This window comes from Canis lupus, chromosome 12, assembly GCF_048164855.1.
Source record: "Canis lupus baileyi chromosome 12, mCanLup2.hap1, whole genome shotgun sequence".
In the NCBI taxonomy this organism is placed as follows: domain Eukaryota; kingdom Metazoa; phylum Chordata; class Mammalia; order Carnivora; family Canidae; genus Canis; species Canis lupus.
In genome coordinates this window covers 610,553-630,552 of record NC_132849.1, presented here as the reverse complement: position 1 = coordinate 630,552, position 20,000 = coordinate 610,553, and the positions used below count along the sequence as shown (strand labels likewise).

General features: G+C 54.8%; 1 pseudogene; it reads left to right on the top strand.

The window, feature by feature from the left end:
- The first annotated feature begins 19,108 nt into the window (after nt 1-19,108).
- Nucleotides 19,109-19,876, top strand: LOC140601878 (NHP2-like protein 1 pseudogene; annotated as a pseudogene).
- The last annotated feature ends 124 nt before the right edge of the window (nt 19,877-20,000 follow it).

Sequence of the window (20,000 nt, the reverse complement as noted above, 5' to 3'; positions counted from 1 at the left end):
GCCGCGGCGCTGGCCCGGCCCGCCGCGGGCGCTCACGAGCCCCGCCAAGTCCTCCGAGTCACACCGCCCCACGCCACCCACCCCCCGCCGGCGCGGCGAGGGGGGGAGGAGAGGAGAGGGGAAAGGAAGACGAGGCGCCCGCGCCCCCGCCAGGGGCACGGGTGCGCCTCCCTTGCCGACTTCTTCCACCACCCGCTCCTCGGACACGCCGACGACGACGGCGGCGGCAGCCCGAGGGGAGTCGCCGGGGAAGGAAACGACGCCACCGCTCGGCCTCAGGCACCTGAGGCGACCTGGAGCGCTCCAGGGGCACCACGGAGGGCCGGGCGCAACGCGCTCAAGCGCGCCCAGGCCGGGCGGTGAGCAGCGCGGCGTCGGGCCGGCCCTCCCCCGCGGAGGAGGGGAGGGCCGCTCGCCACGGACCCAGGGCCTTCGGGAAAGGCCGGCGAGAGTGTCCGCCGCGTCCGAGGACCCCGGTCCCGCCAGCGCCGCGAGGCAAGAAGGCGGGAGGCCGGGGTCGGGCCGGAGTCCGCACCACCCCCAACCCCGGCGCGCGCCCCCCGCGCACCCGCCACGACGGCCGGGCGCGGAGGAGCCGGGGAGGGAGGGGCCCGCGGGCAGAACGAGAAGAGCGGTCGCATCCGCCGTGGACGCCCGTCCCTCGTCTGACGCGGCTTAGGCCCGGCCCAGGAGAGCACGAGATCACCACATCGATCGATCGGCAGCAAGCTGCGGCCCCGAGGGGGCTTCCCGAAGAGCAAAAGCCCAGCGAGGACGGCGACCGGGGGGACCTGCTTCCGCCTCACCGGCAAGCCCCTCGACCCCCGGGGGGGGGGGGGCAGGAGCGACCGGACAACCCCAGACACAGCGGGGGACGCCTGACACGCGGCACGGAGCCTTGCGAGACAGGGGTTGTCACGGCCAACGGCCGGGTGCCCACGGCATGGAGCGCACGGGGGTAAAAGACCCACCGCCACCTGCCCACACCGCCCTCCCTCGGGTGCCGGAGACCGGAGGGCGACACCGCGACCCGGGCCACCTGGAGTCCAGCACGAGAGCCGGCGCGCAGGCCCAGGCGGACGGCTCAGGCTCCAGCGAGCGAGGACAGGGACCGGCTCGGCCGCGCGGTCAAGCCCGGAACCCCACCCGCGCCCAGAGGCCCACATCTCTAAGGCGAGCGACGGACGGACCGGCTGTCTTTTACGTCTGCCTGTCGTCTGTCTGCCTGTCGCCGAAACACAACGTGTCAGCACCTACCTGGCAACAAAAAATGTTCATTTCGGGCAAGAAAATAACCGCGCCTGCCGGCGGGGACCAGCCACAGGTCACCGCGACCTCCCGGGACCGTGACACGGCCAACTGTACCCAAAACCTGCCCCACGGCGCCCCCCCACCCCCACCCCACGGAGCCCCCAGGGCTATCTGGTCGACCCAGGGAAACCGGGGGGGGGGGGGGGGGTGGGTGAGGAGGGGCGATACGCGGTCGGTGGAGACGCCACGCCGCCACGCCGCCACGCCGCCACGCCGCCACGCCAGTGATCTCCGGGAGGAGACTTTGAAAAATCATCAAAGTTCTCCGGAGGCAGGCACCGTGCGGAGGCCGTCCCCCGCGGCCCTCAGGACCGCCCCGTGCCTACCGCCGTCCCCAACCCCGGCTCGGGCCAGGGGAGGTGGAGGGCCACGCGCGGCAGAGGCAGCCTCACCGGGAATCGCCACCGGGGCCGGACGCCCGAACGGACGGCCCGCCCACCCCCGCGTGGCACCCGGTCCGACCGCCCGGGACCCACCTCCGCAGCGGGCCTCGGAACAAGGGGAGAAAATCGCGTCCGACGCCCGGGACCCCCACACGTGCCCGCAGCCGGGTCTGTCGCGCCACCCACGGGCTTCCCCTCCAGGCTCAGACCGGTCCCCGTCGCCAGGGCGTGACCACGGGAGACAACCGAGTGACACGGAAGGCAGGCCCGAAGATCGCCCGGAGCCACAGGACGGACGGCGGGACACACCCTGTCCCCCGCCCCCGAGGCGGCCCAGGTCGGTCCGCGCGGGCGGAGGAGGAGCCACCGGCGGGTGCTGGTCGACCCACCCAGGCGGCCCGCACGGCCTCCTCCGGGAGCGAGGCGGAGGCGACAGCGGCGACAGCGGCGACGGCGACACTCCCTCGCAGCTCCGGAGGTCCAATCTCCGGCGAGCGCATCGCGCGCCGAGGCCCCGGCGACAGCCGGACGCTCGCGCCGGAGCCGCCCTCCTCCTGGAACTCGGCCCCGGGAAACCGACACCAAAGCTGTTCCTTGCCTGTCGCCGCCGAGCCTCCGGAGGGGACACGCTCTATAAAAGCGGCCGCCAGGTGGCACCCGACAACCGGCGCGAACGACAGCGGGACAGATCCGGGCGGCGAGGCCGTCAGGGCGCCTCGGATCTCGCCTCTCGGCCCGGGGACGGCGGAGGGCCCCGAGAGCACACGGCCGCGCACCGCGCGAACCCCCGTCCTCCCGGGGCGGGGGAGCCTTGGAAAACCCGTCCGTCCGTCCGTCCGTCCGTCCGGGCCCGCTGCCGCCCGGAAAGGGGGTCGCGCTCGCCGCGCGGGGCTCCCGGGACGACTCAGGCACGTTTCCGAGGTCAGGGAGGGAACGTAGAGCCGAAACCAGGCGAGGACTCTTAGGACGGCAACGGATGCACCGTTTTTTCTCGTGTCCTTCCTTCCTTTTTTTTTTTTTTTTTTTCTTTTTCTTTAGGATTTTATTTATATATTTATAAGACGAAGGAGGGAGGGAGGGAGGGAGGTCACGAAGGAGGTCTGAACCAAAGGCGCTGGAGAGGACGGTGTGCCCCCCCCCTCCCCCGCACCACCTTCACCTCCACCCTCTCAGCGTCTGGGACCTGACCCCCCCCCCCCCCAAATACTTGTCTATTGGGTTGAATGAGAAGAGGTCGTGGAAGAGGAACTCAATTCTGGGGGGGAGGGGAGGCTCAAAGAACATAAGGATTTTCTCTTTCTTTCTTTCTTTCTTTCTTTCTTTCTTATAACACAATCTGTTTCTCCAGAATTCTCCTGCTCACGCTCAACTTCCTGTCCTTGAAGAGAAGAATGTCATTCACTCCCCTCCTGGCGCTCTCCTCCAAGGCACCTTCCAGGGGCAGGAGAAAGGGTGTGCTTCTCTTCTCAGAGGAAAAGGAGGGGAGTCAGCGGGACCTTCTTTCACCTGGGGGGGTGGGGGGAGCGGCGGTGTGCGTGTGTTTCTTTGCTGCTGCTGCTGCTACTCTATCAAAGTGTCTCCAGGTAGGGAGGCCGGGGTGGCTCAGCGGTTGAGCGCCTGCCTTTGGCCCAGGGCGTGATCCCGGGGTCCTGGGATCGAGTCCAACAGCGGGCTCCCTGCATGGATGGAGTCTCCTTCTCCTTCTGCCTGTGTCTCTGCCTCTGTGTGCATCCGTGCGTGCGTGCGTCCGTCCGCGTGCGTGCGTCCGTCCGTGTGCGTGCGTGCGTGCGTGCGTCCGTCCGTGTGCGTGCGTGCGTGCGTGCGCGCGCGCGTGCGTCTCAGGACTACCTACATAAAATCTTCAATCAATCAACGTGTCTATGGTTCAAAACAGTACTCTGGTTTCCTTCGTACCCAAGTCCTATGTCAGATTGGACTTTTGACAGGAGAAGGGAGGGCGGGCCACATTTTCTTCTGCCCTGGCGGAGGAGAAAGGGAAGATGGGCGGGCACAGACCTGGGCATAGTCTTCTCTGTCGTGGGGGTGAGCGGAGGAGTCGGATTCGGCTCTCACGGGACGGGGTCTAATTTCTCCGTGGACGGACAATTGGGCAGAACGTCAGGCGAACGGAGGACGAGTCATGGTCAGAAGACCATGGACAAGACCGGCTATAGATGCTGGAGTTTCCGGAGCAATGATTTCATCAGAGGCACGCGAAGGCCAAAGACTTCCAGGGAGCGTGTTTATAGACGCCTCGGCCTGTAGGTCCTTCCTTTCGAATGGACGGTGCTCCCATCCGGTCGGTCGGTCGGTCCGGTCGGTCACCTTAGCATATCTTCTCCAGCTCCCGTGAGCCGTGTGGTCATGCAATTCTACTTTGGGCCTAACGGGGGATGGATGGGACCGACCGTGCCACAGAAAGGGAGACCGCATCGAGTCCTTGAGCCTAAGGCACGTCTAAGACAGTGACTCTCTAAAGTACGTGGAGGGGATCCCTGGGTGGCGCAGCGGTCGGTTTGGCGCCTGCCTTTGGCCCGGGGCGCGATCCTGGAGACCCGGGATCGAATCCCACGTCGGGCTCCCTCCCTGTGCATGGAGCCTGCTTCTCCCTCTGCCTCTGTCTCTGCCTCTCTCTCTGTCTCTCTCTCTCTCTCTGTCTCTCTCTCTCTCTCTCTCTCTCTATGATTATCATAAATAAATAAAAATATTTAAAAAAATAAAAATAAAATAAAGTACATGGAGGCAGAAGGAGGCCAGCTGGAGTTTTGTTGTGTGGGTTGCGTATCTGTGGCAATGGGGTGGGTGTGGGTGGCTGTTGTTTGTTTTCTGGACGAGGTGAAAGAACCCTTTGAGTGCAAGTATTTGCAGAAGGGGGCCGGCGGGATGGGAAGGTGTGGGTCAGTCCATTCACCGAGAAAACCGGAGACTCGGCCTTTTTAAGAACTCGGCAACGGGAGGAGTATAGCTTGGCTCATCGCAGCAACTGGCAACTCAGCAGAAACAACAGAACATTCCCAGAATGAATGGAGTTTGCAGGAGCCAACGTGAGCATGCCCCACCACCCTCCGCGGGTGCGTCCGTGTAAACACACACACACACACACACACACACACACACACCCCCGGCCTTCCATTTCCAAATCCACCAGAGGACTCAGGGTTGGTTGGGGGTGGGGATGGAGGGTGGCGGGTGGCAGAAGGGAGGTTCAGGGCCATCCATTCCAATGGCCCTCATTCAATCATTTCATTCAAATGCACATGGCTGTCTGTTAAAGTCCGAGCCTGGGACTTCTCTCCATTGAATGGCTTTCTGCACCTCCCCCAAACCCTCAGGCTGCGGCTCCCAAGCTGTGGGGGAGGGGAGAGAAGAAAAGAGAAGAGAAGAGGAGAGGAGAGGAGGGGAGGGGAGGGGGAAAGAGAAGGGCAAAGAGGATGTCTGAAGAACTCACATTGTTTGGGGTCCAAAAGCGACCCCTCCTGGTTTCCTGACCCAGGAAACCCCAATAAACCCTTTGGGAATCAATCCTGAATGTGGAGGATGCCATCTCACTCTTAATGCCTTCCAGGGGTGGGGGTGCGTCTGGGAGGGCGTGGCATGGCGGGGACTGGTGAATCTGATGGGGAGTTAAACACATGACCACCGTGGTGTCTTAGGGTCCAGAGGCCAAACACAGGCATGGAGTGATATGGGCGAAGGACTAAGGGAGGCCTGGCCAGGGACAGTTCTGACTCATCCACCCTGGGTGAGGGCCCAACAAGGACACTCTTTCCTCTAAAGCGACGGGCCAACAGTCTCCTGGTTCCCCATCGACCTGTCCTCCCTCTCGCACCCACTTCCCAAGGGAAATCCGCAGTCTCATTCGAAGTAGTCCCCGGCTGTGTCACAAGCCACCTTCTGTCTACTAAAAGGAGTAAGGAAGATGGACAAACATGAACCAGCCCGACAGATGGCACCTCCGCACGGAGGGGTTGGGGGGTGGGGCCCTCCCCGGACAAAACGTGACTCTGAGCTTGAAAACATGAAAGGGCAGAAGCTCCCGGGGGGGGGGGGGGGGGGGGGGGGGGGGGGGCCGGCCCGGCCCCGGGCCCCAGGCCCCGGCAGGCCCGCTCCGTCAGAAGAGCACTCAACTTTTGATTGCAGTCAGGGTTGTGAGTTTGAGCCCCACGTTGGGTCTAGAGATGATGAAAAATGAAGGAACAAACTCTCAATAACTTAAGTATGTATGGAGCGCCTGGGTGGCTCAGCGGTGGAGCGTCCAGGGATCCCCGGGTGGCTCAGCGGTTTAGCGTCTGCCTTCAGCCCAGGGCCTGATCCTGGAGACCCAGGATCGAGTCCCACGTCAGGCTCCCTGCATAGAGTCTGCTTCTCCCTCTGCCTGTGTCTCTGTCTCTGTGTCTCTCGTGAATAAATAAATAAAATATTAAAAAAAAGAAAGAAAGAAACGACTACAACATTCCATTTTAGGTGACGTCTATTTTTCTTTTTACCACAACTGGGGGGAAGAAAAGCAAAACAAACAAAAACAAACAACAACAACAACAAGACCCCACCCCCACCCCCCCACCCTGTCCTTGGCTCAGAGTAAGGGAATTCCTGGGTCAGGTTGAAAGAGGGGGAGGGGGTGATATCCTGTCGTCCGCAGTGTGGAAAACCAGGGTTCAGCAACCTGGAATTGTTTCTGCCTCGCCAGGTAGACAGACGTGGTCACTGTCGTCAGCCCTGCAAAAGCAAGGCAAGAGGGGATCCCTGGGTGGCGCAGCCGTTTGGCGCCTGCCTTTGGCCCAGGGCGCGATCCTGGAGACCCGGGATCGAATCCCATATCAGGCTCCCGGTGCATGGAGCCTGCTTCTCCCTCTGCCTGTGTCTCTGCCTCTCTCTCTCTGTGTGACTATCATAAGTAAATAAATAAAAAAAAGAAAAAAAAAAAAGAAAAAAAAAAAAAAAGCAAGGCAAGAGGGAAGAACCTCCGCATTTCCAAGCACCTCGTAGGGGCAACCTGGGAGGCTCGCTGGGGTTAAGCAGCTGACTCTCGGTTTCATCCGCCAGGAGGTGGCACTCTTGACTCGCCCAGTGAGGCCGCGGCGACCTCTGGAAGGAAGGTATCAGGCTCACGGTTTCCGAGGGGCTCGGGTGGCTCCCGAGAAGTGGATCTGAGTGTCTCCAGGCTGTCTGATCCTATCTGAGTCTTAGGATGCGATTCCAGGGGCCCCTGGCCCGCTCGGTCAGTAGAGAGCACGACTCTTGGCCTCCAGGCCGTGAGTGCGAGCCCTACGTTGGGAGTAGAGATCACTCTGAAAAATAAACCGGGGCGGGGGGGGGGGGGGGGAGGGGGGGGCGGAGGAAGAGAAGAGAAAAGAAAAACAGATGCCATTGCACTCAAGGAAGGCAGGTCTTGGTGATACAAGGGATTCTTCCAACAGTGGCCGGTCACAATGAGAACATATTCCCACGGAACAGACCTCACGCAGATGATTGGCAATTGCCATAAAAGAAAGATAACTCATTAGAAAAAGAGAGAGAAAGAGAGAAAAAGAAAAAAAGAAAAGAAAAGAAAAGAAAAAAGATAACTCACTGAGAGTTTCTGAACACTGACGGGTCACAGGTAGGGAGAAAAGATAAGGATTTTAAAGATTTTTTTTTCTTTAGATTTTATGTATTTATTCATGAGAGACACAAACGCACACAGAGAGAGAGAGAGAGAGAGAGAGAGAGAGAGAGAGAGGCAGAGACACAGGCAGAGGGAGAAGCAGGCTCCATGCAGGGTCTCCAGGATCACGGCCTGGGCTGAAGGCAGCGCTAAACCGCTGAGTCACCAGGGCTGCCCAAGGATAAGGATTTTAATTTGTTTACAAACTCACTCGTTCCTCCAATTTCTCTAAGGTATAGATATCTCTACAGACAAAGTTTCCTTCAAACTGGAAGAGCAAACATGAGGGGATCAGCAGTGATTTGAACAAGAGTCCTTAAAAAAGGGTCATCAGGACGCCTGGGTGGTTCAGCGGTGGGAGCAGCTGTCTTTGGCTCAGGGTGTGATCCTGGAGTCCCTCATCGGTCTCTCCCTGCAGAGCCTGCTTCTCCCTCTGCCTGTGTCTCTGCCTCTCTCTCATTGTGTCTCTCGTGAATAACTAAATAAAGTCTTTAAAAAACAAAAACAAAGAAACCGGTCATCATTGTCTTTCGCTCTTTTCAGTTCCATGTTGTTCCTTTTAGTTCTGTTTGTTTAAGATTTTATTTATGTATGAGAGAGAGAGAGAGAGAGAGAGAGAGAGAGAGAGAGAGAAGCAGGCCCCATGGAGGGAGCCCGATGCGGGACTCGAACCCGGGACTCCGGGGTCACGCCTTAAGCCCAAGGCAGAGGCTCCACCGCTGAGGCACCCAGAAGTCCCTGGTTTTGTTCTGGGTAAATGCAGCTATTTCACTAGTTCTGGCAATTCATACTGTTGTTCGATGATCTCAGGGTGACCAGAAACTGAGATGTGTCAAAAGTCCTTTGCGTGGTTCTTCTGGAATCTGGGATAAATAAAAAATAAATAAATAAATAAATAAATAAATAAATAAATAAATAAGTGTGCGTGTGTGTGTGTGTGTGTGTGTGTGTGTGTGTGTTTTGTTTGTTTTTGCAAGAGCATCAGAACATGGCATGTACATGACATGGCGGTCACCGGTGGACGTGGTTAAAGACCCGAGGAGAGTTGGCTAGAGTGCAGTCGAGAAGAAAAACGGATTATGATTTGTCACACACGGCATTTTAACAATGTACCGGGGCACGTTACCACTTAACGAATTTACGTCGCTTTTGGAACACCCACAGCATTCACGCAACCAATATAATCTAAGAGGGCTTATGATTCTTTGTCTGACGCTGCTTCTCACGTGCCTTCACATAGCAGGTAAACGACCTATGTTAGTCAAGAGACTCAACCTAGGGCTAGACTTTTCTGGGATCCGCTGAAAATCCATGAGCGGATGAAGGAACCAGCAAACAGCCGGGCAGCCAACCGACCAGCCAGATACACAAACCATCCATCCATCCAACCAACCAACCAACCAACCAACCAACATCTCAGAAGCTTTCAAGGCCCGGGCCTATAAAGGATCACGGGTCATTACAAAACTGAAAACAATGTCAGTATCTGTTTCGCCAGGGTGGCCCTAGGAGATTCCACAGGAGCTTATAGAGTTGTCTCCAAAATGTAGCTCCTTTAATATTGAGAAGTTTTCACTCTCTCACGGAGGTAATTCGCGGATAAAAAGGAATATAAAAACCTGGCTGGTCCGGAGAGAGAAAATAATAATAATATATTTTTCTCTTCTCTGTTCACAATCCCTTGCCATGATGAGACTACCAACGCAAGGAAATCTCTTCATTTTAACAGAGACAAGAGCCGAGTCTTAATGCTATACCAGTGTACTAGTAAAGCTCACTTCTCCCAATCTCAGTCTGTCCTGACCATGCCTACAATTCCTTTTCAAAAAAATCTGCTTCCGGGACGCCTGGGTGTTTCAGTGGTTAAGCCTCTGCCTTTGGCTCAGGACGTGATCCCGGACTCCCGGGATCGGGTCCCATAGCGGGCTCCTTGCACGGAGCCTTCTTTTCCCTCTCTCTGCCTCTCTCTGTCCCTCCCTCCCTCCCTCCCTCCCTCCACTCCCTTCCTTCTGAATAAGTAAATAAAATCTTAAAAAAGAAAAAAATAGCCAGGCTCATTTCAGGACAGAATTATTTTCTTTTCCCTCACCAAAACATGTATTCTCACGCCTTGTACGTTTCCTACACATCTCCTACTTGTCACACACGGAATTGTTTTCCTTCTCGTTCTCCAGTAGTCTCCATTCCATTGGCAGGCTTTTGCAAAATTGTAATATATTAACTTCCTTTCAGAGAGAGAGCACTGTGTGAAGGGGGGAAGGGGGAGGAGGAGGAGGAGGGAGAGGGAGAGAGTGGGAGACCGAGCATCTTTCCTTTTTTACACTATTTTGTTTCTTTATTCCTGTGTGTGAGAGAGAGACAGAGACAGAGACATGGGCAGAAGCAGGTCCCCCCCCCCCCCCCCCCCCCCCCGCAAGGAGACGGATGCAGGAAAGGATCCCAGACCCGCATGATCGGGAACGAACGAACAGAACTTCATCCCAGATCGTGGGAACTTGTGAAATATTGGCACTCGTCCTTATCGCTCCGAGCTGTCCTGTTCCGATGATGTTTACCCGCGCCAGCCTTTGAACTCCTAACCTACAGTTCCTTTTTTTTTTTTTTTTTTTAATTTTTATTTATTTATGATAGTCACACAGAGAGAGAGAGAGAGAGAGAGAGGCAGAGACATAGGCAGAAGGAGAAGCAGGCTCCATGCACCGGGAGCCCGACGTGGGATTCGATCCCGGGTCTCCAGGATCGCGCCCTGGGCCAAAGGCAGGCGCCAAACCGCTGCGCCACCCAGGGATCCCATAAGCTACAGTTCCTTTACAAAGGGATGTTAGCAATATAGCATCCGGAGGTAGAGGAAACCTCTCCCTCGTAGAACCCACAGGGACACGTAGACACAGACGAGACGCCAACAAAGTATATAGCCTTGGTCTCACTCCTATCTATCTGTGGAGAGGTCACGAAAGACCCGATGTTCCGATCTCCCCGCTGGCTGGGTGACAACAACTCCAGTGGCCAGCGAGCGTGACCGCGTCCGGACCCCGTCCATGTCCATCCTTTGGTTTCCATTTCGAAAGAGAAGAGGCCGGTTTCCTGCAAAGATACCCAAAGCCGCAGCAACAACCCAACCCGAAGAAGACCAGAGCGTCTGTCTCCCGGAGCGAGCCGAGCACTGGTTCCTCACTCACCAACAGTCGGGACATGACTGATGGAACCAGAGGGATTCCTAGGTTAGGTTCCGGTCCCTGGGCTGGCCTCATTGCCAGCTTTCTCTAATCGTGGAGAGCATAGCATTGAGGCATGAGCAAAGCACCCCATTCACCCGGTTCGGGCCATGTGAGCCTCAGGTTCCCCTTCCACGTGTCCCAGGTCAGCGAGCACTTGCAAGTAAGTATAGGCCCCCTAAGCAGTCCAGTGGTAGCCTGCCGGAGTTTCCTGTGGCTGGCGGGGGGGGTGGGGGTGTCCTGTGCTCAACCTTCGCTGCAGGGTTCTCTAGGGTCTGGTTCGGTTCGCCCCGCTTTTCTGCGTGCGCGTGCACGTGCGTGTGCATGCTCCATAAGGAGCTGGGGCGTCCTCGGGAGGAGGGACGCCGTAGAGAGTGGACAGTTTATTCTCTGATCTTGGTACGGGCAAGGCTGTAGGGCTTGAACTCTATGGGAACCAGGAAGGTTTTCTTCCGTTTTCTCATCGTCAGTTTTGGCAGGTTGCCTTTTAGCGATCGATCAATCCGATCGAAACAAAACAAAACAAAACAAAACAACTTTTTTTCCCTTTTTGTAAAGATTCTGTTTATTTTCTCCTGAGACACAGTGAGTGGGAGAGTCGGACCGACACACAGGCAGAGGGAGAAGCAGGCTCCATGCTGGGAGCCCGACGTGGGACTCTGATGCCGGGCCTCCAGGATCAGGCCCCGGGCTGAAGGCGGCGCTCAACCGCCGAGCCACCCGGGCTGCCCACCTTTTTCTTTTCTTTTCTTTTCTTTTCTTTTCTTTTCTTTTCTTTTCTTTTCTTATTGTTTTATTTTCAAAAGATTTTAGGTGTATGCGATGTTTACACCCAGGTTAGGGCTCGTCCTCACAACCGAGAAATATAGAGTCCCACACTCCACCCACAGTGCCAGCCAGCAGCCACGCAGCCCTTCATCGATTTCATTTGTTCATTTATTTGCTTGCTTGCTTGCTTGCTTGCTTCCTGGCTTGCTTATGTATACATTCATTCAGCCGGTCGGTCGGTCAGTCGATCAGTCCAGTCAGTCAGTCCTTTTAATTAATCATTCATTCTTTCCTGTTTTAGAGATGTTCTTTATTTATCCATGAGAGACACACAGAGACAGGTATTGACAGATGCAGAGAGAAGCAGGCTCCCCGCGGGGAGCCCCAAGTGGGAGTCGGGGCCCCAGGACCCCAGGATGATGACTGACCTCAAGGCAGATGCTGAACACGGAGCTACCCAGGCATCCCCGTTGCTTGACTTTTTAGGGGAGGCAGACAGGCAACGTGCACTCAGTGGCACGGAAATAGAGCCCAACTAGTGCTGAGTTTTCTGGGAGCCGTTTGGGCCTGGGTCAGTGTGAAAGCCAATGGAGCAGGGCCCAGAAACGTTCAAGGCTGAGAATTTCCTTCCTCCATAATCATTTCACAGATGCTTAACTGAAAGTGGTATCTATGGTATGGCAAACGTCTTTCTCTGTTTGGGTTCTAGCAAGACCCAGAGAGTCGAAGCCCCTAAGCTCACGGACTGAAAGTTGCAAGTTGGATGCAGAGATAGTTAGGCAGGCAGGCAGAGCCGGAAAGGCAGGCGCCACACCGGTGGGTCCAGGTGTGAGGAGTGTGGGATCCCAGGGCAGCTGGGACGGACACAGCCTGGTCCGGATCCACCCAGGTCAGTAGCGTTTCCTGACACAGGACAGGCACCAAAGAGGGGCCTTGGGGTGGCTTTCCTCCTCCGCCTCCTTGGGATGGGGACATCTGCCCCACTCGGGGCATGCCCCCCACCCGCCTGTGCGGTGTGTGGAGAGAGACCCTTTGTCTCGCCGTCACCGCTACAGCAACCGAGGACAGTCCTCAAACAGGAGCACGGTCACATGAGCATCGGTCCCATCTGAACCTATTCCCTCGTTGGGGATCCTAGGGTGCTAGGGTGTGTCTAGGGATACACCTGGAGGACGAGGTCCTGTGTGTGGGAACCCGACGAACGCACAAGAGGGTGGGTGGCGGTGGGAAGGAAGAGGTGCGGACGAGGTGTGCCCGGGTGGCATACCCGAGTTTGAGCGTCTGCCTTCGACTGGGCTCCGGGCGGGCGTCATCACGGCCCGGGCGGGCGTCATCACGGCTTTTTGGGGATCCAGCACCGCACCGGGCTCCCCCCCCCCCCCCCCCCCCCCCGCGTGGAGCCTGCTTCTCCCTCTGCCTGCGTCCCGGCCTCTCTCTGTGTGTCTCCCGTGAATAAATACAGTTTATTTATTCATTTATTTTTTATTTTTTTTTTATAGGGATATTTTAAGACCTTCTTTCAGTTGCCTTTTTATTTTTTTTAATTTTTATTTATTTATGATAGTCACAGAGAGAGAGAGAGGCAGAGACATAGGCAGAGAGAGAAGCAGGCTCCATGCACCGGGAGCCCGATGTGGGATTCGATCCCGGGTCTCCAGGATCGCACCCTGGGCCAAAGGCAGGCGCTAAACCACTGCGCCACCCAGGGATCCCCTTATTCATTTATTTTTTAAATATTTAATTTATTTATTAGAGAGAGAGAGAGAGAGAGAGAGAGAGATCGGGTGCCCGATCAATACAGTGTAAGAAATTAAACTTAAGAGTAAAAAAATGGAGGGCAGCCCCGGTGGCGCAGCGGTTTGGCGCCACCTGCAGCCTGGGGTGTGATCCTGGAGACCCGGGATCCAGTCCCACATCGGGCTCCCTGCATGGAGCCTGCTTCTCCCTCTGTGTCTCTGCCTCTCTCTCTCTCTCTCTCTCTCTCTCTCTCTCTCTCTCTCTCAATAAAAAAATCCTTTAAAATAATAAACAAACAAACAATGAATGAATGAATGAATGCACGAACGAACAAATAAATAAATAAAATTTAAAGAGTTTCAAAAAAGAGAGTAAAAAAATGGAATGGAAAGATAACTTGGCGAGGAGGATGTGTGAACGTATGTAATGCCGCTGAGCGACTCTAGGCTTAGAAAGGGTTACAAGGTTCCATCGTAGGTGACGCCTGTCTTTTGGACCACAACCGAAACACAAAACAAGACCTCCTGTCCCTGGCTCAGAGTAAGGGAGTTCCTGGGTCAGGCTGGAGGGGGTTCCTGTGGTCCGCAGAGTGCAGAACCCCGGTTCAGCCATCTGGACTCTTTTCTTCCTGTCCGCGGGGACAGGCGTGGTCGCAGACGGCACACTCCTGTAAAGGCAAGGCCAGAAGGAAGAACTTCAGCATTTCTTTTGCTCTTCTTTTCTGTTCTTCCGGTTGTTGTGGTTCCGGTGTCGTTGAGCCTCAGCATTTCCAAGCACCTCGTAGGGGCAACCTGGGAGGCTCGCTGGGGTTAAGCAGCTGACTCTCGGTTTCGTCCGCCAGGAGGTGGCACTCTTGACTCGCCCAGTGAGGACGCGGCGACCTCTGGAAGGAAGGTATCAGGCTCACGGTTTCCGAGGGGCTCGGGTGGCTCCCGAGAAGTGGATCTGAGTGTCTCCAGGCTGTCTGATCCTATCTGAGTCTTAGGATGCGATTCCAGGGGCCCCTGGCCCGCTCGGTCAATAGAGATCACTTTGACAAATGGACCCCGGGGGCCGGGGCCGGGGCCGGGGCCGGGGCCGGGTGGGGGGCGGGGGGGGGGGGGGGGAGAAAGGGAGGGGAGGGAGGAGGGGAGGGCGGCGTGGGGACCGGGGGAGGTCGAAAGAAAGAAAAAGAGACGCCATTCTACTCAAGGAAGGCCTTGGTGATACAGCGGATCCTTCCAACGGTGTCTGGTTGCAATGAGCACGGATTCCCACCGACCTTCTGAAGAGGATTTAACAATCGCCAAAAAAAAGGAAGATGACTCACTGAGAGTTTCTGAACTCTGTTCAGGGTTTCGTGGACCTCATTCAGTTCCACGTTGTTCCTTTCTGTTCGGTTTCCATGCAGCTTTTTCATTAGTTCCGGCAACTCCTACTGTATGTAGTTGGACAATCTCAGGGTGACCAGACACCGGGATTCGTCCAGAGTCCTTTCCGCGAATCTTCTGAAAAGTGGACCGCATTGTTGCAAGACCTTCCTCACAACACCTGCACGTGACAGGGAGGTCACCCACGGATGGACGTGCCTAGAGACCCAATGAGAATTCATTATAATGCAGTCGAGAGGAAAATCCGACCAGTTTCTGTCACACACACATACACACACACACACACACACACACACACAACACACATGCACGTACGCAGAGCATTTAAACAGTTCGAATGTGGAGTGACGGCACTCTACCAGGACACGTTACAAGTTTAGGAATTTCATTTCCTGTTCGGAACACCGGCAGCATTCACCCACACAATATAATCTAAGAGGGCTTATGATTCTTTGTCTGACAGTGCTTCTCATGTGCCTTCCCATAGCAGGTAAACGACCTATAGTAGTCAAGAGACTCTATTTAGGGTTTGGCATTCTGGGATCCGCTGAGAATCCACGAACGGATGAAGGGACCAGTAGACAGACAGACAGGCAGCCAACCAGCCAACCAAAAACATCTCAGAAGTTTTTGGGATCCCTGGGTGGCGCAGCGGTTTAGCGCCTGCCTTTGGCCCAAGGCGCGATCCTGGAGACCCGGGATCGAATCCCACGTCGGGCTCCCAGTGCATGGAGCCTGCTTCTCCCTCTGCCTGTGTCTCTGCCTCTCTCTCTCTCTCTGTGTGACTATCATAAATAAATAAAAATTAAAAAAAAAAAAAGAAAAAAAAAAAAGTTTTCAAGGCACATGCCTACAAAGGATCACGGATCATAACAAAACGGAAATCTTCAGTGTCTCTTTCGCCGAGGTGGCCCCTAGGAGATTCTACAGGTGCTTTTAGAGTTGTCCCCAAAATGAAGCTCCTTTACCGTGGAGAAGTTTTCACTCTTACGTAGTAGGGGAAGACCGGATACAAACGAACCCAAAAAATAAAATAAATAAGTAAATACCAAAAAAAGTGAAACAAGAACAACCAAAAAAAAAAAAAAGGGAATCTAAAAACCTTGCTGTTCTGGGCAGGTAAAGGGAGACACACACACACACACACACACACACACCCCAAAAAACAAACAAAAAACCCCCAACCAAACCACACCAAACCAAGGCAACCAACCAAACAAAAAAGCACCTTGTCTTTGTCTTTTCTTCTCTGTTCACACTCTTATCAAGAGTAGACTACCAATGCAAGAGAATCTCGCCATTTTAGCAGAGAGAAGAGCCAAATCTCAGTTGTACACCAGTGTACTAGTAAAACCCACTTCTCCCAATCTCAGTCCGTCCTGACCACGCCTGCAATCCCTTTTCAAAGAGTCTGCGTCTGGGACGCCTTGGGTGGCTCAGCGGTGGAAGGTCTGCCTTTGGCTCAGGGCCTGATCCCAGGGGTCCTGGGATCCAGACCCACATCGGGCTCCCCACGTGGAGCCTACTTCTTCCCCTGCCTGTGTCTCTGCCTCTCTCTCTCTCTCTCTCTCTCTCTCTGTCTGTCTCTGTCTCTCTTTCTCTGTCTCTGCCTCTCTCTGTCTCTGTGTCTGTCTCTCTGTCTCTGTTTCTCTTTATCTCTCTGCCCCTTTTCTCTGTCTCTTTGTCTCTCTCTCCCCTTCTCTCTGTCTCTCTCTCTTTCTCTGTCTCTGCCTCTCTCTGTCTCTGTGTCTGTCTCTCTGCCTCTCTTTTCTCTGTCTCTCTCTCTTTGTCTCTCTCCCCTTCTCTCTGTCTCTGTCTCTCTCTCTGTCTCTGCCTCTCTTTATCTCTCTGCCTCTCTTTTCTCTGTCTCTCTCTCCCCTTCTGTCTCTGTCTCTCTTTATCTCTCTGTCTCTCTCTCTCTCCCTGTCTCTCTCCTTCTCTGTGTCTCTCTCTTTCTCTATCTCTGTCTCTCTTTGTCTCTGTCTTGCTTTCTCTGTCTCTATCTCTCTGTGTCTCTGTCTCTGTGCCTCTGTCTCTCTTTGTCTCTCTCTTTCTCTGTCTTTCTCTCTGTCTCTCTCTGTCTCTGTTACTCTCTCTCCTTCTCTCTGTCTCTCTCTCTGTCTCTGTCTCTCTCCCATGAATACATAAATAAAATCCAAAAAAATAAAAAACAGAAAACAAAAAACAAATCTCAAAAATCTCCTTCATAAATCCCTTCTATAATTTCTTTTTCCATTCCGTCAGTCTTAAGTGTTCTTTCTCTAAATAGCCAGGCTTTGGGACGCCCCTGTGCCTCAGCGTTTGAGCGTCTGGCTTCAGCTCAGGGCGTGATCCCAGACTCCTGGGACCGAGTCCCATATCAGGGTCCTCGCATAGAGCCTGCTTCCCTTGTCTCTGCCTGTCCCTGTGTCTCTCATGAATAAGTAAATAAAATCTTAAAAAAAAAAAAAAAAAAAAAAAAAAAGCCAGAGTCATTTCAGGACAGATTCATTTTCTTTAACCACCACCACCAGCACCCGTATTTTCATGCCTTGTATCTATTCTACATGTCTCCTACTATCTCACACACAGAGGTTGTTTTCCTTATCGTTAACCAGTAGTCTCGATTCCATGTGGCAGATTTTTTAAAATTGTACTTATTTTACACTTTTTGAGAGAGGAGAGAGAGAGAGAGAGAGAGAGAGAGAGAGAGAGAGAGAACTTTGTGAAGGGGGAAGGGAGGGAGGGAGGGAGGGAGGCAGAGACAGAGACATAGGCAGAAGCAGGCTCCCCACAAGGAGCCAGATGTGGAAAGGGTTCCGGACTCGGATACCCCCCCCCCGCCGCCCCAGAATTGGGCCCTGACCCAAAGGCCGATGCTCAACCCCTCAACCACCCAGGCGGCAGACTGTTAACTCCTAGAAACCTCAGTCTCTGGTGAAAAGTCAGTAGGAACCACGGGCACATTGTCTATCGTACCAGAAATCCTTAGATTGTCAAATGTATGAATACATGTAATAGTTTTTAGAAACACGTGTGTGTGTGTGTGTTCGTGTGTGTGTGTGTGTGTTTGTGTATGTATTGTTGGGCTGGCTGAGAGACAGGGGCACCCAAAATGGCGGACATCTCAAACCGGGTCAAAATGGCTGATCTTCCCGTCAAAGCATCCCTGACCACCACATCATCTCCAGTGAGTCGAAGCCTAGATGGGAAACCGAAACTTTCCATCCAGGAACCGCCCCCGCCCCCTCCCCATCGTCTGATACTATCCCCCCCCACCCCCAGCCAATCACCTAAGGACACGGTGTTCCCTTGTCTAATTTGGCTAGGGACCCACCCGGATCCAGAGTCGGAACCAAGAAGGCTTCAAAACCCCCACAGTCCCCAACCCCGCGCGACTTCCCTGACTCTGGCCACCTCTCCGAGTCATGGAACCTCGCCCAGGAGCGCTCCCCATTAAAGCACTCTCCAACCTACTGCCTGGCTCTGCTGGTTTTTTATTTCTCCGCTGTTCATTTTGTAAAAACCTAACATGTAGGGCACAATTTTTTTTTTTTTAAGATTTAAGAGAGAGAGAGAGGGAGAGAGAGGGGGGGGGGGCAAAGACACAGAGGGAGAAGCAGGCTCCAGTGCAGGGAGCCTGACGTGGGACTCGATCCCGGGACTCCAGGAACACGCCCTGGGCTGAAGGCGGCACTAAAACGCTGAGCCACACGGGCTGCCCTGTATGATACAATTGTGAAGGAAGCAAGAAACAGGGGATCCCTGGGTGGCTCAGCGGTCCTGCAGGGTGCCTGCTTCTCCCTCTGCCCGTGTGTGTGTGTGTGTGTGTGTGTGTGTGTGATGAATTGTGAATTAAAATTTAAAAAAAAAAGAGGAAGGAAAAGAGAAACGAACAAACCAACCTGAAACACGTTTACTGACACACCCAGGTATCTGCAGGTTTCCTGAATCAGACAAAAGAGAAACACAAAAACTGAGGTGGGGGGAGGGGGGGGAAGGAAGAAAAGGGCAAGGGGTGGGGGAGGAAAACACAACACCACAAAACAAAAAAACCACCTTGGCTGTCTTACTGACTCACACTTTAGTATTTTACCTTTCTGTTGGAAAGACAGACGCCAGGTATCCGATGAACTGAACCCAATTTATCAATTAAGCTAGTTACACCTTCAAAGTTCCAGGTCACCAAAGATTTGGGAAGCTATTGTAAAAGTTTAACCTATAGACCTTTTTTCATTTTTTTAAAAATTTATTTATTTATGATAGTCGGGGGGGGGGGAGAGAGAGAGAGAGAGAGAGAGAGAGAGAGAGAAAGAGAGAGAGGCAGAGACATAGGCAGAGAGAGAAGCAGGCTCCATGCACCGGGAGCCCGACGTGGGACTCGATCCCGGGTCTCCAGGATCGCGCCCTGGGCCAAGGGCAGGTGCCAAACCGCTGCGCCACGCAGGGATTCCCCCCTTTTTTCATTTTTTTCTTTTTCTTTTTTTTTAACCTGCTTGCTCGTCACAAGGAAAAGTACACGAGACGGACAAAATCGATCATTTGAAGTAGTTTCCGTGGACAAATCCTCAGAGGCACAACTCCACTAATCCGTTGAGTTCACAGCAAAGTTGAGTACGCCCGTCCCTCGGGGCCTGGACCCTCCGCGGCATGGGCATGGCATCCGGGTGGGTCCCGGTGGAGCAAGGGGATAAGTAGTTCTCCTTTTCTTTTCTGTGCCTGTGGGTCTAACAAGACACCACACGTGTCTTGTTTCTTTGTAATGAGGTGGCGGAAGGGTCTATCTCGATCACCACCATTCCAGGCCCACAAACTGTGACGGGAGCACAGCACATCCCACCGCCCACCCCAACGGCGGCGGGGGCGGGGGCGCGTGGGGACAAAACCGGTTATCCGTATGAAGTGTGACGGTGATAGGTAGCTCCCAGGACACGTCTTTTTACAGGAAACCCACAGGGACCGCGGATACGCAGAGATGACTGAGGCTGATGTGAATCCGAAGGCCTACCCCCTGGCAGATGCCCACCTCCCCAAGAAACTCCTGGACGCGTGTTCAGCAGTCCCGTAACTACAAGCAGCTTCGGAAAGGAGCCCACGAAGCCACCAAAACCCTCTGTGGAGAGGCATCTCTGAGTTCATCCTGATGGCTGGCTGCAGACGCCGAGCCCCTGGAGATCATCCCGCACCGTCCGCCGCCCGCCCGCCTGCCTGCCGCGTGAAGAGAAGAACGTGCCCTACGTGTTCGTGCGCTCCAAGCAGGCCCTCGGGCGGGCCTGCGGGGTGTCCGGGCCTGTCCTCGCCTGTCCCGTCACCATCCAAGGAGGCTCGCAGCCAAAGCCGCAGATCCAGTCCATTCAGCAGTCCATCGAAAGGCTCTTCGTGGAAACCGCTGGCCTCTGTCCCACCCCTCACGGAGCCCAGCCCTCCCCCCCTGGGGTTGTGTCTACCGTCTGCGTTCGCATGTAGTTTCTCCAGCTGCCTTCTCTCGTTCTTTTTTTTTTTTTTTTTAATTTTTATTTATTTATGATAGTCACAGAGAGAGAGAGAGGCAGAGACACAGGCAGAGGGAGAAGCAGGCTCCCCGCAGGGA